This window comes from Haliotis rufescens, unplaced genomic scaffold (genome assembly GCF_023055435.1).
Source record: "Haliotis rufescens isolate VD_foot unplaced genomic scaffold, xgHalRufe1.0.p SCAF_3, whole genome shotgun sequence".
Classification (NCBI taxonomy): Eukaryota; Metazoa; Mollusca; class Gastropoda; order Lepetellida; family Haliotidae; genus Haliotis; species Haliotis rufescens.
In genome coordinates this window covers 39,569,847-39,594,136 of record NW_025964001.1, presented here as the reverse complement: position 1 = coordinate 39,594,136, position 24,290 = coordinate 39,569,847, and the positions used below count along the sequence as shown (strand labels likewise).

The following is a 24,290-nucleotide window of genomic DNA, read 5'->3' as shown; positions in this document are numbered from 1 at the left end:
AACTTCTACAACAGCAAAAGATGAATATCAGGATCAAAACTTCATTATATAAATCATGTTCATCCTTAGCGCGACTTCAAGAATTAGAAGTAATCTTTCAGTGGGAGACTGCATGACTTGTAGGACATTCCCTGTTCTTTCGCCAGATGCCACTGTAAGAGAAGCTATTTCTGTAGCTACGACTCACCAAATTGACCAGCCCAACATCGCCTACACCAAGAATCAATAAATGGATTTGTCATAAAATAGCCTCGCAACTCACTCTTTACTGGGGCATCGAAGCCACCTTGCTGCAGTGACTGACCAGTGACTCAATCCATTCCTTAATATCCAAGCCACCTTGGGGCTCGCATTGCCACTGTTTGCCTTGTGCTCAGGACAAGAGCCAAGAGAACTTTGAGCAAATTCTTCTAATATTTTCGGCAGATGTTGCTATGACAACAGAAACAAAGCCGGTCTGATAGACTATCTGTGTACATCTTCCCAGCCCAGATTGTTGGTAGTAAGTAGAGCCATATGCCAGACTTCTGCCAGTGGGACTACATTTCACACAGGAGTGAAAATTATCATACAGCCATGTTATCTTACCACATGCTGATTCAGAACAGACAGCATTGTCCAGCTGGACTGGGAACATTATGCAAAATGAGGCAAGTTATTTCATTCATTCAAAGAATGGAACACTTCCTCATCATGCAATCAACATTAGTAAGTCAGATCACATGTAACCTTAACCACATGGGAATGAGGGCCCACATTTCATATCGAATTTGCATGCCAGGGCACTAGTCCATTATAGAGTAATGATACAGTAACGAGTGCAATTTTGTGTCATAAAACAAGGAATTACCAGCACAAAACAGTGATTAACAAAGGTTGTATCAGGTGACAATCATAGAGACAAGATTCATGATACTGATTACCCTACATACCACAGATTTTGGACCTAATGAATGCTACTTGTAACAGATATTTGACCCAATAGTACTTTATATGACTTTACCACTAATAACAAAATCTGAACTGGGTGTACAACATATGATACATTTTTTTTTATCCATATCATCCTAGTCAATGAACACTGCCAAGTACATAATATCAAGTTCCCAACAAATTTCATGGAAAGATGATTGGGGCCCTGCATACTAACGACTTTATGATAAGCACTATATTTTCTTGTGAATAGTGCACACCTTTTTCACAACACAAAGATACGAGGATGGTACCGTAATCTTTCCTTCAACTGAACATTTATGGTATTTGTGGACTCTGAGACCACCTCTATGTCACTGATACTTGTGTTTGTAAATCAGCGGTACAAACTGGCAGTTTTCAGTCTACTAGTCCTTATAACGATAACATATAGCTAAACCCTAAGAAATGACAAATTTCTACTAGTCCTTCAGATATCTAACCTTTGGGCAGTTTGGCAAGGACCACATGACTAATGCCAATTTCAAACACTGTTAAAATGCCTCGTGATTAATATAAAAAATGTATGTGGTCATGCCATTACAATTTAATGATTCCAATACTGTTTATGATTTTCCCATATAATCAAGGCAACAGAGTTGACTCATGTATACATAGATTAGAGAGAATACCTTAAAAGACACAACTTATCCGGAGGCCAGAACAAAACAGAAGTATCTGAACCTCTGAAAGGGATTTACTTTGGTCTATATATCTGCGAGTCCTGGGGACTCCTTGTTACTAAATTTGGGAGGTCCTTGATCATGTTGGCATTAAAATGAGGGTCCCAGGGTGACCACTGTACCAGACACTAATAAAATACAAATATATATGATGCATAATTCTTTGAATAAAAGGGTATTTTGTTTAAATTCCAATTTAGTGTTAGAGAAGAAAGGGAAGTTATAAAAAGAAAAAAATACCTTTGTTTTAATTGACTAGAAACCAGTTATAACACATCTGCAGTATTTGCCAGGAAAGGCACTTGTGCTTCATCCTCAATTACTAAAGCTGCAGTTAGCAGCATCCTGTGCAAGTAGGAGCAGACACTCAGGCTTACGCCTATCTTCCTTCCTCACAATCATATCATGTCAAGAATAATACAATTACTACCACACAATGCCATTCATGTAACTACTGTCTGAATTCTGGCACTATTACCTACAATAGCCTATGAGTAGTTAAACACATTTCATAATACAGCCACTGGATGAGTTTAAAGGGTTTCCAAGCATCCTAAGAAGTCAGTGTTCATGACAATGTGCCAACTATTTCTGCACAGTAGTTCCAAATAGTTAGAGATATCTGTACCATATATATATATTCTCTAACTTAGAGTCTAAGGAGCTGACAATCCAGTACTCTTGACTAGCTGACCCCAAACTTATGCTGACTTGGCAAGTGGTAAGCTGGCAGATAAACATCAGGGTTATTTGGGTTTCTATTTTTTATGAGTGCTACTGCAGTATTTCAGGCACATCATGACAGTCAGTTTAAATATGGGATAAAAGTCCAAAGTATGCACACACTGCTGGTTGTAAGCATTTACAACACTGGTGAAACCCATTCATTCAATACTATGTGGTGCCTTGAACAACTAGTCACTAGGCCAATATAGCTGGATAGAAAATTGAAACATCTAGACATTTATCATATATAAACTGGAATATTGCTGAGTGCCACATTAAACAAATCAACCACCCAACATCATAAACCATTTTAAACCTGAACTGTACAATTCATAAATATTTAATAAACAGTATTCTGTCAGTGTTGGAAACTTTTAGGAAGATACAGGCAATTCTCAGATGTCCTCTCAAAATAATTACTTTACTAAAAGTAACCTGTTTCTGATTGGTCTTGCTGGTAAACATGGTAAACAGACTCATTCTCAACTTTGATTCAACTACTTTCCCCAAATTTATTTACACCCAAACAGCAACAGTTCAACAGAAAGTTTAAGGGTTTAGAGTCAACCCTTACTAAATAATTAAAAATCCAGTGTGAACTTGAACAATGTGCAACTTATTTCTCTGTGTCAAAACCAGAAAACAAAGCTGTGTAAATCTGATCCATTTCTGAATAGGTAAGATAACAGTCAGCAATATTCACTTTACACTACATAAAGTTAACAAGAAGTTTCCTTGATGACATTAGGCTCTGTAGGACACACAGATCAATAGGTAGCAGCAGTTGGTTGTATTGATTAGTTTCCATATAAGGCAAGGCAAGTGAATGCACTGGTGAGCAGGCAGTTCAGTATGTCTACAACAGCTTGCAGCTGTCAACTGTAGACATTCTAGTAACAAGGGTTGAGTTTACAAGGCAATCTTAGTCATAGATCATAGCAAGTCCCATACTCTTACTGACTTCTGATTGAAGTAGTAGCCATAGAAACACTTTGTAGAAACTAATGAAGAAACAAGTTACTATAACTTACATATGACACTAAGATTTTGTCATTAATGTGTATAGTATAACCAAATGTCTTAGTCATTTGATCAATGACATCATGGAATGACAATGTACTTATTCCTCCAATATGAATATGAATATATATATATCTAACACATCTAAAATGAGTAAGACTACTTCAGTGACAGTATAACACATCGTGATATAATTGTTTTAAAACTATTTGACTAAATCTCCTCAAAATAAATTTGCAAAATAAGCATATCAGTTATTTTGGAATATGCAGCACAACTTGATGTAAGGACAATTTGGAAATCACCTTATCATTTGCACAATCAAACAAGAATGCCAGTGTGTGCATTGTGAAGGCGTGCTGAAAAGGTAGTTTTGAAATGGTTCCCTCTTCTTACAATCTGAATGCCAGAATAGTGTAAAATTCAAACCATGGGTATTCCAAAAGTGTACCTATAACTATTACTGAAACCCTCTTCTAAATGCACAATGAATTCAAAACACCAAAGTAATAAAAAAATGTATTTCCTCTGGCACATTTTGACACGTTTGATGAGGTCATACTATTCAAAGCAAATGCTTGGAATATGTGGAAGTCGCTTGCAGACCCTTCTATCCAGAGTGACACTAAAGGCTTCTGCTTCTTTCATTGCACTGGAGCAAACCCAATAGTGCATGGCTTACTACACAATACACCTCACCATTTAAGTTATGAATCACCCAGTTCAACACAGCTTGAATATCCATTTATCAGCAGGCTGACAAACAAGGTAGAACTTTACAATCAATTTATGCACACAACATACCGTAAGCAGAATATATACAAAAATTAAATTAAGAATTTTAATTGAGATTCTCTGTGCCCCAAAGAATTATATAATATACACACTGGTGATCATTTTGGAATTTGACTTGTGTTCAATAGAAACTAGTGCTATCGTTCAAATTAGTGTCTGATTTTGAAATAAGCGATTAAGTTTGAGTCAGATATATATATTTTCAAATTTCATATATATATTTCAAATTTGCCTCTTGTTTGGGAAGATGCCTCTGAAAATCTGAAAGCTTAGGTAATAACACTGAAACCTACTGAAACAAGAATCATCAAAAGATGACAAATCCCCCCCAACAGACACATACTCAATAGCAAAATGCTAACACTTTACAATAGGCCCTGGATAATACATGTACCAGGTATGGATGAAAAATTGTTTGCGGTATTCAAGTTTTTGCTCCAGAAACAAAATAAAGACGGATGGCCAGATCAGATGATGACTATATCCCCCTTGTATTAATTACAGGGGGATTACAATCAATTAGGCTAGTAGCATTATCAAACAATTTTCACCGATTCATAAGTTACAACTGTTCATTTCATCTTCAAAAAAACTTCTGGTAACCATGCAAGATTATGATTAATGATAAAGAATAGTGTAATGTTGGTACGCAGCTTCCAGCAAAACTCTTTACAAAGTAAATAACCCAATTTTCAGGTCACAAGGGTAATTTCCTGCTGAGCCCATGTTCATGGGAGGCATTTCATCTACATAACTTAATATAAGGTCAAACCTTTCTGTACCATTCCTCATATTTCATCTCTGGCAATGTCAGTCCATTATAAAAACACTGCTACTGTTTTCATGAAGTTTGACAAATTGGAGACTATTTAGCAAAAAGTTTCTCTTGAATGTCTACAAATGCAAGAAAAGAGACATATAGTTTAATATCAGTATGAAACACTGACCAATATGTCATTACTGATAGAATATTTGTATGGTAGTATTTGAAATTAGTCACAATTTCAAGATTGATCATTGGTTTAAAAACATTGATTCAATAATCAAAATAATAGATCACATCAGACACTTCAAGCATGGCTGAAGTTGTTGCTGCTATTCAGACATAATCCTAACAGTAGCACATCAGTCAAAAGGTCTATTCAGGGCACATGCTTGTTGTGGTAAGTATAAAAAGAACCCAACTATTGATGCTGATATGTAAAGAAGAATTACAAAAGATGCAGTAAAGAAAACCAGGATGCTAAACACATATTGCTGTGGTTTCACTCTCAGAGGGCAGTATGTGCCAAAAACTTTTGCATGTTCAATATTCCTAGGATTATAGTGTCAACAGGTTAAACTGTAAAATAAATCTTGAGATTTAGAAATTGAATACGATATCATGAATCATAATAAAAAGGAAGGAGGCAAACTTTTGGATTACAAAAACTTATTATCAACATGATATATACCTGGTATGAACATGGATGAAAAATATTCTTCTCGTTGGCAAATTTACATTCCAAAGGTCATACATAAAACACTTTTAGTGCACTGTGGCACATTAAAAAAATAATCCCTGTTTTGAGTCTTCTTCCCCGAACTTGTTGTCACAAGACATATGACTGTCAATTTGTTTTAACATGCATAGTGTATGTATATATATATATATATATATATGGAGTGTAATTTACAAGCTTACAAGACCAAAATAAACTGAACCTGACCTGGGATTAGGACGAGTGGCTAATGTCACAGACTGACACGTAAGTCTTTAATGTATGTTCACCATATAATGTTGCAATCCATGCCAGATTGTCCAATGGCTTATCATTTTCAGTATGTTTGAATGCAACAACAGAGCATTATTAGTTTGGCTTACAAGACAATTTCACTGAGTATGACTTAACAAGCCCAGCAAGTAGTTGTAAGTAAATAAGGTGTCGAGTTATAGCACACAAATACATTAGAACTGAGTTGTTGAATAAGACCAACAGATAACAAACGGATATTTATGTACAGTACTGGGTATATATACTGTTCAATCCTATAACCATTTACATATGCTTGTGGTATGACAGGACTGGAAGCATTAGAGATATTCTTGTAATTTTACAGAAAAAAACCCATTGTAATGTAAGCTGGATAATAGAAAACAACTATACTAAAAATATAGATCAAATTGTACTGATTAATGACATACTCAGCATGTTCAATCTACATGTGATCTACAAGGTATTTTTTTAAAGAATATCTTTGTGATATACAAGGTATTTTTTAAAGAATATCTTTATCACTGATTAACAATGCAGCCCATTATTTTATTGTGGCAGTATTGTTTTAGCAATAGATGCTCAGAAAACCATTTAGTTTACATTTCACTTATATTCTTCAATGAGCTGGATCAGCAGGACTATCCACGTCCTTCTAACTGTCACAGCATATGGAAAGGGTCGAATATGACATGACTCAGACAATCAATCTGATGCATTAGTCCAAAAACATTCTGGTCCTGTGAATCATTCCTAAACACATCTGGTCAGGAGGGGGAACTGCCATGCCCATCGCTTAATGTTTGTAATCCCGGGTCAATGGAAATGTTGAGCAGACAAGAGCAGTGCTTCATCCATTAGGAATAAATTATGGTTGGATGTGTTCTTTGTGGACCATTCTTGTGGTAATCCACTGCCAAGAATAACTGTCATCAGCTGAGAGAAAACAGCAGTTGTCATCATGAATTAGAAAGTTGTTTTGAAGGTCATCAGAAATGTATATAAAACTGCTGGGCCGTGAATCCTCGTCGGTAAGCTGAGGTAATAAGGGTCCATGGGTATGCGGAAATGAACCTGTTACTCACATACTTCTTCAGAAAGTAGGTGTGCATTTTGAAAAAGTATAATTCATGTTACGCAACGCAAGGTAATCCAACTTCGATCTCACCTGTACATAACGGAAAACACCAATAACACACGGAAAGGCAGTGTCCCATCAATGAAACACCGCCATGTTGAATACATACAGCAGACGGCATCAGGTTGTATTCCGAAATTCTCCAAGATGCATAGGTAGTGATTTGCTTTTCAAATGCTTACCTGATAAATTGGATCGTACGGTTTAAATCAAGGTAATCCCGATTCTTGCAGACAACTCTTCTATACTCTCTATGCACCCAGGGTATTTTTGAACACCGGCATACGCTGACACTGAAGATTGCGGGAACCCGACGCCAGCCGCTTCACTCACCCGTCTATGTTAATGCGCTGAGTGCTAGCACTACTTTCCAAACAACTAGTTTAGAGTCAACAGGTGCCTGTTTGTACTGGCGTCAATGGAGTTAGAATTATGAGATTTGTAAATGGTAAGATTTGATTTTATATATAATTAAATGATGTAAGTCAATTTTATTGATTACTTTATGATATAATGCTACCTTATTTTTCACATGATTTCATTTCAACTTTAATGGCAGTGCTAACAAATGACCAAATATAAAAAGAACTTTCAAATAAAGGAAGTAATCAAGTAGTTTAGTACACAAAATATTAAAACACAATATGTTAGAATGCTTATATGTATTAGGGTTAATTTCATAGAAACGAAACAATTATTATCTTGAAGTGGAGATCTCTTCAGATTGGCAGATTCAAGCCAGATGGGTTGTGGACAGGATGCACTAAAATATTTAACTCTAATATATACAACACTTAGTTATGACCCATCAAAACATATGGCAGTCATCAATATACTAATCGCAAAGTTCTGTTAGAAAACATTTGGTCAAGGTGTTCATGATGGAAGTATATTTCCTGATTGACATTAATTAACATTCCACTGAAGAATGAATAATAGTTATTACTGTTTGCAGAAAACTTCTTACCTTGCAACAAGCAATATATATTATAGTTTATACATGTATCAGCTGATGTTTGTACCTAATGAAATAAATAAATGAGAGTTATTTATTTATATCCAAAATGAGATCCAGTCTACATTCATAATTCACGAGAAAACCTATTCACATAGGTAACATCAAAATACTGGTGTTCCATTTATCACAAATAATTTAAACTTGTGTAAGAAATAAAATCAGATTGTGAAATATGTGTTCTTTGTAAATATGACCTCCGCTATTACTCAAGTGAAGTCCTTTCATAGGTAAACTACTGTTGTGAACTACATATGAATCTGTGAATCAATGTGTGTCCTGATTCTAATTATTTAACATAATGGTGTAAATGTCTTTACATAAATCTAAAAGAAAATGTGGCATTTGATAATTTTCCAATTTCTTCTAAGAGAAGGGTTACTTAGGCAAATATGTACTTTATTTAAAAACTACACTTACTTCATTTTACAAAACCATACACGCATATTTTACGTAAAACTAAATATACACTCGATCCACATGTTTCGGCTTCAGATACGACATAACCCAACAGACGTCTCCTCGTTAAATCGGCCATTGTGACTAGCAGTTTGGGAAGTAGTCTCAAAATCGAGGTCGCGCTCAGCCGGCTTCAAAATATTATGAGCCTCAACTGTGATGTTATGACGGGAAATTAGGTATACACACAACTTTACCAATACAGTACATACGTAATGTCATTGAAGTTGCCCCAATATGTAGTCAAATAATTACGCAAAGCCCTAGATTTGCATTAGTTGAGCGCTACCGTATAACGTGATGTCATATTATTATGGGATGTTCACACCTTTTATGAATAATGTATCGGAACGTGTTCCACTCGCTCATATGAAATCAACATGTGGTTGGAACTTATTTTACAAAGCTGGCACAATGCGTAATCTACATGAAATTGTAAGGATGCATGCTTCAGATATTGGAAATATTTGATTCCGATGGGCTATATATTTTTTTCCAAGCGAAGTCAATGAAGCATGTCGAACCGGCATGCCCACCTAGGCCTAGTTCAGGTAGGTCAAAGTAACCGAGGTTGTAAGAGTGGATAACGGAAATCACCCACACTCGTCAATCTTTTCGGTGTGTCAACGTTTACGACAGTCTCGTCCTATTACAAACATGACTTTGTGTTCCACAAGAAAGCGGTTTACTCAAAACCGTAATATATGATATAGATCTACTTAATACACTGTTGAGTTCGTGTTGATTCGCGAGATTCACACGTTAACAAACGAGATAAAGCGATAGCATTCAGTTTTCAACTAACACAAATATTTAACTATTGGATAATTAAAATGTTATATTGAACAATAACGTTTAAACCTATTCAACAAATAGAATAACACGTTGTGTACCCCAAACATTAGTCTCTGAAATAAACTATTTTTACAGAAAAAAACACTTGTTAAATTATAGTTATAAAATATAATTAACAGGAGACAGAGACTTTCTTCATTTTCAATCTAAACAAATATTATAGACTTTCATGGGCTGCATTGGATATATTTGTTTCATTGTCTGTAGATCTATGACAGATTACCCAAATATATATTTGATATTAAAGTAGTAGGTACATATATATTTCACCACCGAACCTCCATATTTCCTGTGTAGTAATGATCCACTGGTATATATACCCCGGTATATTTTGAAAAAAAATTAAAATTTACATATAGAATATTTTAAGATTTCTTTTACTGTTTTACCGTCTTTTTTTTTTATACAGTTTTTCCCTATTGGCCTTTTAAGGAAAGCAATACTGTTTATGTGTGACTAACACCTCGTTGTTAACAACAATTATGTATACTGGCCGCGAGGGGAGAGTCTCATTGTAACGTATGATATCCATCATCTGTTATGTGCGCTCGGTCATTCCCACATACTATGTGTAGATTACAGAACTGTCAGCAAGATGATTAATGTAGCAGGGAGATATGCCGAGAGGAATGGGTCATGTCGACATTGACCTTTCACCTCTGCGTGGGAAGACATAGTGACCAGTCAAGGCCAAAGCTCAGATAACACTTTCATTGATATAATGTATACATATGAGCACGTACATTCGCATAGTGTATGGTTGTCAGTTTTGTTTGTGACTTCAGAAAGTATATTCTTCTAAAACAAAACTTTTGGAACTTTATAGATACTAAGTCTTTCAACTTTTCAAGGAATACTGTGCGAGTTACCGAGACATGTGCGCTAAGAAAGCTTGCTGTAAAGTATGAAATAGGTACGGTAAGCTCTGGTATAAATATTCAACTTCAATTACATAAGCAAGAATGTCGGGCCATGACCACGTCACAACAATTCAATAAATGTGAATTGAAGTTGATGCAACAGATCAGCATTGTACCCCGAGGGGATACCAGACCGCATGACGAGGAAGTGGCCAGCACACCAATGGCCTGAGGTGCCCATGTTGAATAAACTGACCAGCTCACACAGGCTAAACTTGCTCCATATTGCCTGTGTTTGCAACAGGATTACATGCTCACGGGAACAAAGAAGATTAATCGGATTCGACACTCACCTCTGACCTGCAATTGCGGGGGATTGTACTTTGATCCCCGGAGTAAATGAGCGACCTGGTTTGTCCTGTATTGTGTTACAGAAACACGGACACGCATCGACATATGGGATCATATCATCAGAGCGCACAATGCATGGCCCGGAAACGCTACAATTTTATTGTAGATATACTGTGCATTTATACATCTCAGTGTTTGGTCCCCATTGGGATTCCGGGTTAAAATTGGTCCCCAGACACCTTTGCTGGTCGTAAATAGGCAGCTAAGTAGATCGTGGACAGACTCGGTGACTTGGTTGATAGCGTGTCATCGTACCCCGACGGCGCGGAACATTGCTCGTTATCCCAATCACTGGATTGTCTGGTCCAGAGCGCCGTTGTACTAAACAACGCTACGACAGTCGTAAGTCTATTTTAAGGTATGGGAGTTACGATCATCTTAACGCAAATGTCGCTTTGTACAATGGTACCCTGAATCGATTATTTACTGTCGTATAGCTGGATTATTTCATTGTGCGTCGTTAAATATCAAATAAACCGATTCAAGATCTTGAAAGTTATTTACATGTATGTTGTGATGTTCTTTGTTAGCAGTAGTGTATAGACAATATATGTGTTTATTGTCCCCCGCCCAACAAAGTTCCTTTAACTCACAAACCGTTCAACATCTTTTCATCAAGCTTTGCAGGTCTGTCAGGTACATGCTGAACTGGTGCCTATTTAGAAGTTTTAGAAATTCTTATTTTTTACGTTTCCATGGCAACAAAATGGACTTAGGTTCCAAACTCTTCCTTTTTTTAAAAATCCCATGACAAGTTCCACCTCGGTTAAAAAAGGTTAGGGTTTGTTTATATTTAATTATTTCATAAATTCTGCAACAAGGGCGGGGGATAAAGCCACGTTAGTGGCAAACTCTTGTGTTCCATTACAACGTGAACCCATGTTGACATGTTACATGCACTTCCTGTGTAGTCGATCCATGATTCACTTACGATTCATCAACTAAGAGCGACGAAACCCTTTCCATCACCATAAGAAATCTCTGCTAAAAGCAGAGTTCATTGGACGATTTCGACCAGATCAAATACACACAGCGAGATATGGTACGTTTCTGAGTCTGTAATGATGTGGAATGTCATTGGAAAAATAATATCCTTCTCCAAGGTGGAGTCCTATAAATACATACACCTCAATGTTAGCATAATGGTCAATACAGGTAATGGGTGTAGTCATGCATCTTACTCATATTTGATCAACTACTGTTTATTGATACTACTCAAAAAGAAGTTAAAAACACCCCATTCTTTCATATTACTGTAGTTAATATGAAAGAATCGGGTGTTCTTTTCCTTGTTTTGAGTAGTATATATATACCGACGGAAATAGACGTAGATTATTGTGTTTGGTAAAAGGGTTTGTATCATGGGTGAGTGAACGAGTGAGTATGGTTTTACGCAGCTTTAAGCAATATTCCCGCAATATCACTGCGGGGGACACCAGAAATGGGCTTCACACATTGTACCCTTGTCGGGAATCGAACCTGGGTCTTCGGCGTGACGAGCGAACGCTTTAAACCACTAGGCTATATCCGACAGCCCCTTTGTATCATGAAAATATGATAACATTATTGTGACATTTCTATATACAATCTGATAAAACGCATTGAAGTAAATACACCGGTTTTCTTTATATCAATATAAGTCAATGTTATATCAGAATCTGCCCGGGAACATCCGGGTTAGAATAGGTCTTCAGCAACCCATGCTTGTCGTAAAAGGCGACTAACTGGATCGGGTGGTCAGGCTCGCTGACTTGGTTGATGGAGGTCATCGTGTCCCAATTGTGTGGATCGATGCTTATGATGTCAAATCGCTGGATTGTCTGGTCCAGGCTCGATTATTTGACCGCCGCCATGTAGCTGGAATATTGCTGAGTGCGGCGTAAAACAACAAACATATCAGGATCGGATGTAATTACTACAGTGTCATACAATCTCTGGTTTTCTGAAATTTCATGACATTTATTTCTTTCATACCCGTTCCCTTATTTCTTTCCGTCAGTATAGGAACAATTCCAGTTTCACATCATCTATTTCCCGTGCATTATGTGGTAAGTGATGGATAATGCAGGGCAGTCTTCTAGCTCCATATCTATTACCGTGTAAATGCATGGCGCCGAGAGACGCGATAAAACTCGTCAATGTACATTTATTAATATCAAAACACATACAAAAAATAATACCAGTTGAGAGTAGATGCATTACGATGTTATGGTCGGTCTAATGAACAACAGGCGTTTGTGAGAAAAACAAACCTTCAAAGCATTACACCAGCCTATTTTTTAAGAAAGAAATATTCAAAGCCGGCGTGACTTAATCCAATTAGCACTTGTGTTGGTTGTAGTCATCCCATGAGCAGCGGCGTAGCCTACAGCTGGAATGTTACATCGGTGGCCGAACCACGCCCATCGCCGCTAAAACAAAAACACCCACTGCCCTAAAATGAAGCTGGTTGTTCGCGATAAATATGCTCAGCATCGCAGATCAAATATAAGCAGTGGCTGTAGCAGGGACAACGCCAGGATGGGGCTGGCGTTTACACAATGTATACAACATCGACACCGGTCTACCTGTAATTAACATAAGGACAGGTGTTCCTTCTCAGCGGATGGGTCTGTTTAAGGGACGTACTGTTGCAGATCTAGAAGACAGGTGTTCATATGAAATATTAACATGATATCACGTTGAGCTGTCACCTTAAACAGTTCGACGTCCTCTATAAACAAACAGTAAGGTAAAAGAATAGTACAGGATATTTTTTTCAGCCAGGTGTGTGTATTAAAGCTTGCAGATAGTACTACACACACCCCGGGTACGGCGATCCTCAGGCTGCCTGTAACATATCTTTCTACCCGAAGTTGAGACCGAACGTTCAGACACCACTGTTGTGAGATCACAATGGATCCTTATCTATATGGTTGGTTGGTTGGTTGGTTTGTTGTTTAACGCCGCACTCAGCAATAGTCCAGCTATATGACGGCGGTCTGTAAATAATCGAGTCTGGACCAGACAATCCAGTGATTGACATCATGAGCATCGATCCACGCAATTGGGATACAATGACATGCATCAACCAAGTCAGCGAGCCTGACCATCCGATCCCGTTAGTCGCCTCTTACGACAAGCATAGTCGCCTTTTAAGGCAAGCATGGGTTGCTGAAGACCTATTCTACCCCGGATCTTCACGGGTCTTATCTATATGAAGGCAGATGGATAGCCTAGTGGTTAAGGGGTTCGTTCGTCACGCAGAAGCCCCGGGTTCGATTCCCCACATGAATCCAATTTCTGGTGTCTCCGTTGTGTTATTGCTGGAATACTGCTAAAGGCGGCGTAAAACAATACTCACCTGTATATGATCGACACATCAGAACTCGTTACACAAGTTCATTAGGCTCAGAATTTCTGGTGCCCCCCACCGTGATATTGCTGGAATATTGCTAAAAAGCGGCGTAGAACCATATTCACTCACTCACTCACTCATTAGGCTCAGCAAATTCATACCCCTTTACAAGCAAGTATCTCAAACTTCGCCCATAAGACATCGGTGTATATTACGGTTTTAAAAAATTAAAGCGTTCCGACCATAATACACTCAATGTCATGCGTCGACACGAACGTGTTGTTGCTAACAGTGGTAATTCTATTAATGTTATCAGTGTGTGCCTGTACTGAGGTAAAACATCCAGTCTAAACGACAGTATTATACAGCGATGGCCAGACCGACAGGTATGCCCCCACCTCTCCGCCATGGAGTGGGCGGGATTGGGCACAAGTCATTCCTGTCACGTCCCAATGGACGCAGAGCTGGACAGCGCTTGATACCTGTATATATATATAGCAGTATCGTATAGCCGCCTTGATACCTGTACAGCAGCATCGTATAGACGCTCAGGTGACACAGGTGTTCTGATTAGCTTACGCTCACGCCGAGACTGATGGTGTGCATATCCGATGTGTAGTAGACATTCTGGTTTCATATACATTTTATATCACGACATATTGTGATTTACAATCTCAGGTAATACGTGGCAGGTATATTGGAGCCGTATATTGTCGCTCAGGTACTACGTATATTGAGGTGGTGTGACATGCAGCTGGTACGTGTGTCAGACTGACACACGACATTGATAAACCTAACGCGCCTACGTAATGTCTTCCATGACTTGATCGGTGTTATATACTCAACTTATTCCTATTAACCTATGATAATTTAAAACGTACATGCTACTGTCAATGTGTAAAATGGCACTTTGGCAGTTTACAAAATGTCAGAATATTATTTTTCCGTCAGATTGACTAAAAGCTGTATAAGTTCAAAAGGGCTGGGATTATGTCTTGAGACCAGATATTTTTTTTCAGCAACAGCTGAAAAACTGGATGTTTTTTTAAATAAAACTATGAGCCAACATATTTTAAAAACAAAACACATTGCAACAATGTACTTTTTTGTGGCAGACACATTTTCGTCCTACAATATGAAGCATAATATTTGTTTCAAGATTAGAAGCCGAAAAAACATTTTTCATTGATTTTGTTTTCTCTTAATCCTCTCCTTTTCAGTCACTGGGTGATAAAATGTGGCATAAAATGTTGGGAATTCGTTATCATCATATAATAAATGGAAAAATAAATGTAAAGTGACTGAAATATTTAAGCGTTTTGTAAATTGCTTAAGTGAAAACTTCAGTCATTTTATACACTGACTGTAAATATACGTGCAAATGGTATGATATACCCCTGTATCCTCATCAAAAGTTGAGCAGTATATATGTCACAAATGCACAAATGCATCATATTAATCGGGTAAGCCATGTCCTGAGATCGTCTTATATCCGCCTTCAAAACAGGAGAATATGTCTACAACGTATATTAACTGGATATCATACAAGGATGTATTGGCAGTACAAGTATGTTTAATACAAGGCCTTTTCTGATAACGTACGTTTACGATGCAATTAATTGTTGCCCTCATTAATATATATTACGCAGAGACAATGTGTTAATTGCGTCCATGGTATTAATTATAACATCTGGACTTCGAGTTGTAATGGATACTAACAATGTTTACATTATGCATACATTCCTTTAGGTTGGAATTTAGATGATCACCTGTTGTGGTACCAGCGCCTGACAAATATGTTTGTTTGTTTGATGCCGTACTATGCAATATCCCAGCTAATGACGGCGGTCTGTAAATAATCGAGTCTGGACAGACAATCCTGTGATTGACATCATAAGCATCGATCCAAACAACTCGGAAACGATGACATGCATCAAACAAGTCAGCGAGTACCGTTAGTCCCGTCTTACGACAAGCATAATCGCCTGTTGCACCAAGCATGGGTTGCTGAAGACCTATTCTATCCCGAATCCTCACGGGTCCAAACAAATATGAATTTCCTTTTAACAGCTGCCCAACCAGACATCAAATCTTAAATCAACGAACAGATGCTTCTATCATGGAAATGTTATGTGATATACACTGTTTGTAATTTTACAAAAATATTTTTCCGCATTATATTTTAACATGTAGGTAGATGTGTAGAAAGAGTATATTTATTATTATTTTTACAGTTCTCATAATTCCTCAAGGAGTGGCTCGTTACTCGTATATTTATTCTGATGTGTACATAGTGTCTATGTCATATGTGATGTAGCGAGGTGGGACTTTAATATGATGTCGTTGTTGTTGTTGCATTAAGTGTTTAAGAGGTCGCCTTCTGCCTAGGCAATTTCGGCTGACCTGTCCCTCTTTGGGACTCCTGTGTGTGAGAAGGGTACACATATCTATTGTGAGTTTGGTGTTCACATAATTTCTGTTTTTGTATTGATATGATTTCTATTTTCTTATGATGTCTCTCTGTCCGTGGGTCAAATATGCATGCGAGGTCAGAAATACCCCCAATGCCACCCACCCCCTCCCTTCCCTCCTAATCTGATATTACGGGTAGGGAATTATCACCCCGCTCATTATACATTAGCTGATTACATAAACACAAGAGGGGGTACCATCGGAACATCACACACCGCTTGGGTTACACCAGACGTAGAAGGGTTGGTTCTCTCTGGTATGTTGACTGTCCTCTTGACTGATGATTCATGTATTATGTGATAATATATTAGCCTGATATACATACAACCTGGGGGGTAACATACATGTTACAAGCTAAATGTGGGGGTGGGGGGCAGCAGAATCTTTGTCTCATGTCATCAATTGCACTGATTCAGAATCTTCACAAAAGACACGTCAAAAGACAAAATTTTCAATATATTTTTAAATCTTCATATATGCAATATGACGATGAAATTGTATTGGTTCTAACTTCGGTTTCGCAGCAAGTACTCTGTATGTATGTAAATGTTGTTGGCCAATGGCTGGAGAAAGGGCCGAACAAATTTGTCCGAGTAAAACTTTGTTGATATGGTGGGAACACCGCTCCTTCGGGTCTGAATACACAAACAATATACAATGTGTCCTTTATATACAGTTTTAGTTGAAATTGTGTGTACAGAGAATATATTGTTTGGATTCATATGGTGTTTACAAACAGTATATACATTATACAATTTATTGGTATTTTGTTTTGTTTGTCTTTTTCTGGACTATATAATGGCTTCGGACATGCTCCATGTGTGAAGATAATACATCATGTGTCACCGTGTGAATGGGGCAACATGTTAGTGATAGAAAATAAAACTAAATTGACAGAAAGCAAGCAGCCTTGACCGCCTTTAAAGATAAAATGAATGTAGGTGTCTTATCTCGAATTTCCAACATAGACATCTAACGTTTATAATAACCCTCAGCCTATATCCTATTACATCACCCCACCCTGCATTATACCCCGAGTTTTGACCCCCTTTATACATAGAGTGTATATCTTTATCCCTACAGAGTGAGTGAGTGAATATTGTTTTTACACCACTTTAACAATATTCCAGCAATATCACGACGGGGGACACCAGAAGTGGGCTTCACACTGTACCCATATCACATTGTAATCCCTCTCTGTATAGTGTATATATTCAATGTAGCTATCAGCGATATTCCATGGCGGCAACTATATGACGGCGGTCTGTAAGAAGTCGAGTCTGGCCAGACAAGTCAATGATTGAGCAACGATCCACGCAACGCAACCATCAAAGTAAGCGGGTCTAACCACCCAATCTATTTAGTCACCTCTTACGACAAACAGGGATTGCTGGGTCCCTCTATTTAGGCACTGTAGGGTAGCACAGTGGTTAAAGCGTTCGCGCGTTACACCGAGGGCTCGGGTTCGCTTCCCAGCAAGTGTCATTGTGTCATGTCCATTCATGGCGTCCTCGCAGTGATTTGACTGGAATGTTGACAAGCTCGGAGTAAAACAACATTTACTATACTGACCATGTGGTGATGCCAATGAAGAACAGGAACCGACAACACGAACTACTCCGGCAGGAACCCACCAAATGATTCGCTGCTCATCAACCACTGGTTTGTCTGCTCCAGAGTCGATTATTTACTGACCGCCGTGACGTGACTCTATTTGCAGACCACATCTTCCCGAGGCAAGGTCATTAACTGACAATAAAAGTCAAGCGTCCTCTTCTATAACCAGTTAACCCCCCTAGCCTCGAAAAGATGGCAGACCACGGCGTAAAACAAAACTCATTCATGTACAGCACAAGACAAATATCCCAAACCTTTTCAGTGATTAAAATTACAGCATTCAAGCTGCAAAGTCACCATACACTCGTATATGTCATGTTATAACCAAGCAATGGATAGTGAATCTAAACTGACGGACAAAAGAAAGTATACATCATGTTTGATAAAGGCTAAAATAAAACAAACAAGAAATGGTTATTCGATGGAGATGTATTTGATACGGGTATCATAGTTGTGTTTTCGACCTTAAGTTGCAGTGTTTCGGACCTTAAGTTGCAGTGTTTCGGACCTTAGGTAGCTGTGTTTTCGACCTTAAGTTGCAGTGTTTCGGACCTTAAGTTGCAGTGTTTTCGACCTTAAGTTGCAGTGTTTCGGACCTTAAGTTGCAGTGTTTTCGACCTTAAGTTGCAGTGTTTTCGACCTTAAGTTGCAGTGTTTCGGACCTTAAGTTGCAGTGTTTTCGACATTAAGTTGCAGTGTTTCGGACCTTAAGTTGCAGTGTTTCGGACCTTAAGTTGCAGTGTTTCGGCGACTGTTGTCAGTCTGGTAAAGTTTTGATAACCTTGTATTTTTGGATTCAAATCCAATTTTCTAGTGTATACTTTCTTTTGCCCAGCAGTTTACCTATGGTAGACACCCTCCCTTAGTATATACCCCCCACCTCTCCTCCACCCACTCGAGTCTAAGTAACTTATTCATCGACAGATACAAATTACACACACCGCGTTCGCCAAGTATGTATAACCTAGATTTTTCTATTTATAGACATCAAAGTAGCGATCTGCAAAACTGGGGTTCTTTTCTGGGCATCTGGGCATTAACTTTCGATCAATGTCATTCGCAGACACGGTGATATCTTAAGTACACATACATGCAATTAACGTCATGCTGTAGCTTGTATGCACCTGGCGTACCAGTGAACGGTTATATCATACACCCTATGTCGACACCACTATCAGCTATTCCCATACCCGTATTGCCAGACTTAGCTTGTGAATAAGACAGTTGATAAATCGGCATTAGTCACCTGATGTGACGTAAATAGGGTGGGGTTCGTCTCAAAAGTATATTCATTTTTTTCTATATAATCTTTTCCTTTCTTTATGAAGAAATATAATATAAATATACGTAGTTAATTAAAGAAAGTAAAATATGCATCAATTATATTTAAACATGCATGTAGTTTGATGTTTGCATATGAATTTACACGCGTTTAATATGGTGTGCAGCTAACGATGTACGTATATTATATAATAATCATCAATGTGGAACGACCCTGAATCCATAACGGAGGAGAGATGATCCTGAAGTTGAGTCAGATGCATCTACATATAATATTCTGATCAGTTTTGATACGCTCCCTCGTTCTTTACGACCAGGTACCGAATGCAGACATGGCCCCTCGTCACAGTGCAGCGGTATGGGGTGTCTCATATTTCATTATAAACTATTTCACAATTAAAGGCATGCAGAAGTATAATTATAAAGACCATAACGTTATGACTGCCTTGCATGGTATCGGGACATTATGACCTCGTCAAAGAGTGTCTGGCTGTTGTCAACTGACGGCTTGTTGAACTGCTGTGAATCTCTGCTTCAGCCACTGGGTTGTAAAACGCTCATGAAACAGCGCTAACGATGTTATCATTCGGCGTATCACAGCCGCGTTCTCGCCCGAGCAACTTTTCTAATTTAATTGTAGTTCAAATACCTTTTAATTCTAATAAGTAATGACATCAAATTAGACTAACATTTATAGTTCCAGAAATATAGTTATCTTATTTTAAAATATATGTCTACAAAATAGAATCCAAATGGAGACTAGAACAATGTTTAATCGACCTGAGGCAATCTAGACTTGCCAAATTATTCTTGTTTGGAGTTCGATTTTTTTATATTTATTCTGAAGTTTCTGGGAAACATACTAGCATCAATTTTAGACAAATTCCCGAACTTGGCTTCATCAAAATGGTTTTACGTCTAAGACTTGCATTACTTCGGGCTTTCCTCCAACATCAAGCTGACACGTGATATTAAGCATCGTAAAAAGACCCCAATCACTTATTTTAACATATCTGTTTTGTGGTATTTTATTAGACGTCTCCATGGTCTAGTGGTAGAGCCCCGGGCGCGTCATACCAAAAGACGTTAAAGGATGGTACTTGTTGTTACCCTGTCTGGCGCTCGGCATTAAGGGTCTAACAGAAGGACTGGTCCGCTCAGAGTCAGGAAACTGTGTCTGAGTGGGGTATGCCGCACCATGCCGCAGCTTAACACGGGTACCCCATCGAGACAGTATACTGACTCCAAGCCGACCAGTCCTTTTAGGCAATAGCTCCTTTTTTATCGTAACTCCATCATTATCTTCGGCAGAACAAGTTAGACCTGTGAAGACCGGGTTAGAATATGTCCTCAACAACCCATGCTTGCCGTTATAGGTGACTATGCTTGTCGTAAGAGGCGCCTAACGGGATCGGGTGGTCGGGCTTGGTTGATGAAAATCCTGTATCCCAACTGCGTAGATAGATGCTCATGATGTCAAAAACTGGATTGTTTGGTCCAGACTCGATTATTTACAGACCGCCGTTTATAGATGGAATATTGCGGCGTTAAACAACAAACAAACAAACAGACCGAGTTAGTTAAATACAGAAACAGGAGAACACACGCAGAGCGCGCAAAGAAACTGATGTACAAAACACATCCTTCAGAAAACAAGAAGCCACTTTTTCGTATGCGACGCGCGTTGATCTTGTCTCAACACGACCTTGACCTTGACATTGCCATACAGGGCTACGTACAAACGGAACTACCTTGACAAGAGTGCATTCCGAAAACAACAGATTACACTGATGGAAACGAACAAGGGAACAATGAAAAAATATGGGGAAATAAGCTTTACTGTCGGTACATTTAAAAATAGCGCGCCTACAAATTAAACACATGTCAGAATCAAATGTTGAGATGTGTTGGTGTGCATTCTTTCCAACGCGTATTTGGTAGACAAGTCTGGATATCATTTAACTGTGCGTATTACTAAGCGTTTCTTTACTCATTGCCATCAGTATATTTGGATCATGTGTACAGTTATATCACAGCAAAGGACCACGCGGCTTTATGTATATTCAAAAGACATTACAGAATATCCGATTCTTTCATATAACTATAGTTATTGGCGCGGTCAGCTCGCCTAGTGGTTAAGGTGTTCGCTCGTCACGCCGAAGACCCGTGTTTGATTCCCGACATGTTTACAATGTGTGAAGCCCATTTCTGGTGTTCCCCGCCGTAAATATTGCTTGAATATTGCTAAAAGCGGCGTAAAACCATACTCCCCCACTACTATAGTTAATCTGTAGTTATAGTCATGTAAAAGAATCGGGTGTCCTTTAACTTCTTTTGGGAATCGAAATTGAACTGAACTGCCCCGTCAGCAATGAATATTCCACTGTATGACGGCGTTCTGTAAATAATCGCGTCTGACATCATGAGCATCAATCTACGCAATGACACGGCGGGATACGATGACACTTTAAACGTGTATGAACTATGCACCACAGCCCCTATTTTACTAGTTTCAACTGGTATTTTGTGTTGCATCAAATTTCTTCATGAGTAATGTCGTTCTATGGTTGAAGCCAGGTTACCTCGAGACATTCGACTGCGGGCCATTCTTACCTCATTCTGTTATGACCTTGGCAAGCCTGACGTGATAAAGTTCACGTCTCACGGGACATCTCGCGAGACTTTACGAGACAGCTGATCTCAGACTATGTGTTATTTGTCGCGATACTAGAGGTTCATGGCGCCGGATGAAGCCTTACTAATTGCAGTCGTGGAATCAATATGTCGATGAACTATTTTACCGTACTCGCAGACTATTGATGTCGAGACGTGATGGAGACGGCCGACAGTCCGTTCCAGGTCACAAACAAGATGGCCAGACTGTAGGTCAATGGTCCTTTCAAAGAGATAGTAAGGTCCAACAGGGTCAATGTGTACAAGAACTGTCTTTTAGTTGTTTGTTGTTTAACGCCACACTCAGCAATATTCCAGTTATATGACGGCGGTCTGTAAATAATTGAGTCTGGACCAGATAATCCTGTGATTGATATCATGAGCATCAATCCACGCAATTGGGATACGGTGACATGCATCAACCAAGTCAGCGAGCCTGACAACCCGATTCCGTTAGTCGCCTCTTACCACAAGCATTGTTGCCTTTTACGACACGCATTGGTTATTTATACTTTTAATACCACAACCATAATCTTAATACCTTACAGAAATCATTACTCCAGATTTTCCAAATTACGAAAATCTATATCCCCTGTCCTCCTTAATCATGGTTACAAATCCAGACGGCCATTGACAGAAAGGGAAAATGTCCAACTCGGATGACCAGCCGACCAGACGGCCGGAAATAACAGACCATTAGTGGTCAAGAATGGCCGAAGACGATTGATGGGTCCACCATTATTGGCATCTGGTGCACACGGATGGTAATGTCTGGTGAGGAAGCACGGTGTATGGTTCGTGTAACCCTGGGTATATGTCTCTTCCACACGGCATATAAGGACAGGCCTACTTCGCACGGTATATAGGGGCAGGTCTGTTTTGTGTGTGTTTTTGTTGTTGTTTAACGCCGTACTTATTCCAGCTTAAAATACTACTAAATCCACCAGTGACTTCTGCAATAAAATGTTCATGCAAAGAAAATCTGCATCTCCCCTCTAGACCTTAATCATTTGTATTCCATTGTGTATATCAATGTTTATACGTTTCCATTATAACTAGTCATGTTCATGCTTTGTACCCTGCCCCCCACCCCCCTGGGTGTTTGTATGTCTTCTTCTTCTTCTTCTTCTTCAGACAAACACGCCCTAGCATGTTTTATTTGTTTGATGGTTAACGCCGCACTCAGCAACATTCCAGCTATATGACAGCGGTCTGTAGATGATCGAGTCTGGACCAGACAATCCAGTGATTGATATCATGAGCATCGATCCACGCAATTGGGATACGATGACATGCATCAACCAAGTCAGCGAGCCTGACCACCCGATCCCGTTAGTCCTCTTACGACAAGCACAGTCGCCTTTCGCGGAAAGCATGGGTTGCTGAAGACCTATTCTACCCCGGATCTTCACGGGTCTCCTAGCATATAGCATATCGTTTATTATACCCCCTCCCCTCCCCCAGCCCTAATGCTATAACCCTAAATGAAGCAAGTCTAGATTTTTCCACAGGTTCTGAATCTCCCATCTCACTGAGGGTACTTTCCAATTTAAATAGCTTTATTTCCTTCTATCAAAAGCATATATTTTCAGAGACTAAGCGCTCATCTAAGGTTTGATTCTGCCAAACCCTTGTCCCTCCTTTCCTTGCCAAATTACAACCCAGAATGTGACAATCACATCACGTTATGTCAGATTAACTTATCAATAAAACAAGCTAGGCGTTCATTGTGTATTTTCACCAGTGTAACTAATAGTTATTTTGTTATAAAGCACATGCAGTTGCCAGTATATACAACCAGCGTCAAACCTACAGGAGATGTTGGATACAGCTCGACCGACTATACGCCCTGATAACAGCATGTTCCGGTAGTTCTTGGAGCACGGGCGTTCCGACATGTTTGTCTGGAGGGGAGAAGGCGTCAGTCAAGGGTAGGTTGCCAACATAAGATGAACTAGGACTAGCTGATTCATATCCATCACTTGACTGGAGGAAGCACGAGAAGGCGGGTCTGATACATCTACATCGAAATGCCATCTCACATTCGTATAAACTGACTCAATGAGAATCAGGGCAAGTAATAAATAAAATAATATATAATTGTTTTCAATGGCGCCTGTCCCTGACACACGATGTTTACGTTTTGAACTCTCATTTTTACAGCTGAATGTACATGCATATATTTTGCAGTACTTGTAAATGTCTGCCTTCAATTTCATTCA

At 38.8% G+C, this 24,290-nt stretch overlaps 1 protein-coding gene across 17 annotated transcripts in view; it reads right to left on the bottom strand.

Annotated features, from left to right (window-relative positions):
- Positions 1-24,290, bottom strand: part of LOC124125335 (spectrin beta chain-like) — a 91,147-nt gene that overhangs the window by 49,296 nt on the left and 17,561 nt on the right. For 15 of the 17 annotated variants that reach the window (XM_046488629.2, XM_046488633.2, XM_046488617.2 and 12 more), the window contains exon 1: positions 7,271-7,434. The exons of the other annotated variants lie outside the window; for them this stretch is intronic. The gene's annotated coding sequence lies outside the window, so the exon portion shown is untranslated. Of the gene's footprint in view, positions 1-7,270; positions 7,435-24,290 lie in introns of those variants that run through there. 17 annotated transcript variants of the gene reach the window in all.